The sequence below is a fragment of the Bubalus bubalis genome, chromosome 3, assembly GCF_019923935.1.
Source record: "Bubalus bubalis isolate 160015118507 breed Murrah chromosome 3, NDDB_SH_1, whole genome shotgun sequence".
NCBI classification, from domain to species: domain Eukaryota; kingdom Metazoa; phylum Chordata; class Mammalia; order Artiodactyla; family Bovidae; genus Bubalus; species Bubalus bubalis.
Genome location: NC_059159.1, coordinates 128,802,375 through 128,803,633, shown reverse-complemented (window position 1 = coordinate 128,803,633; position 1,259 = coordinate 128,802,375). Strand labels below are relative to the sequence as shown.

The 1,259-nt window shown below is 45.3% G+C and overlaps 1 pseudogene; it reads right to left on the bottom strand.

The window, feature by feature from the left end:
* Positions 1–209: 209 nt before the first annotated feature.
* On the bottom strand, positions 210–1,016 carry LOC102390230 (annotated as a pseudogene).
* Positions 1,017–1,259: the final 243 nt, after the last annotated feature.

The following is a 1,259-nucleotide window of genomic DNA, read 5'->3' as shown; positions in this document are numbered from 1 at the left end:
TACACATATGTGCAGCATGCTCAGTTGCTCAATCGTGTCTGACTCTTTGTGACCCTGTGGACTATAGTCCTCCAGGTTCCTCTGCCCATAGGATTTCCCAGGCAAGAATACTGGAGTGGGTTGCCATTTCCTTCTCCAGGGGATCTTCCCAACCCAGGGATCAAACCGAAGTCTCCTGCATCACAGGTATATTCCTTTGTTTGTTTGTTTCAATTGTTTCTTAACCAGATTACAAAAATAATCCTGGTAGATACCTTAGTTCATCCTTCTAATAAGCCTGTTGATCTGGTCTTCCCTGTTGCCAGCATCTCCACTTTCTGCAAAATGGGTGGTCTTTTTCTTCATTACACCTAGTGGAGAAGACAATTTAAAGGGCCACAGGAAGTTGTTTGCTTCTTTGAAACGTTTCCCAATGGTATAGATCTCATGAATCAGATCCTCCATGCAGATGATTCCATATTTCCCAAGAGATCGAGCAATCAATGCGTTGTCTGTCAGGGCAATTCGCTTTTTGTTGATTTTCCATAACCACGCTTGTAGATCAACTCATTTACAGACTTCAGATTTGGGTACCCCCATGCAATGTATGGCTTCACAGTTCTCAGCATGTTAATTGATGCCTTGTTCAGCTTCACAAAGGTGCCGTTGAAGATCTGCCGGAGGTGAAGGAGCTGCAGCACCTTTTGAACCTTTGGGCTCACACTGTTGATACCTCTGATCCTGATGACAAATGCCAATTTGGGTTCCGCGGGTATATAGAAGTTGCTGGCTTTTCGTGCCATCCTAGCCATTCGAATTTCAGTTCTGTACATCTGCCTGTATTCCTGGTGGTAATGCTTAGCTTTTTCATAGATAAGCTTCCTCCTTGCCTTTCGAAGCATCTTTTGGGCAAACTTCTTTCTCAGTTGCTTGATCTTAAGCTCTGTGAAATTCTTCCACTTTTTCTTAAAGGTTTCTGGCACAGTAGGAACCTTCTTTTTCTTCTCTTCTCCGTCCACCATGGTTCCAGCCGGGAAAGAGGACACAGGTGTATTCTTTACTGCTGAGCCACAGGGGGATAGGATGGTCTCAGTACTGACTGTGAGTCCTTGAAGCTTGGGTGTCTGCCCTGGAAGGCAATCTGGACAGAGGGGACAGCAGCTCTACGCAGACAGGAGGGAGGACAACCTGTTCATAATACAAGGAATAGAAATCAAGCCAAGAGGGCAGTAGAGGTAACAGAGTGCCCGGAGGGAAACACTTTGTCTTGCCAATGTTTT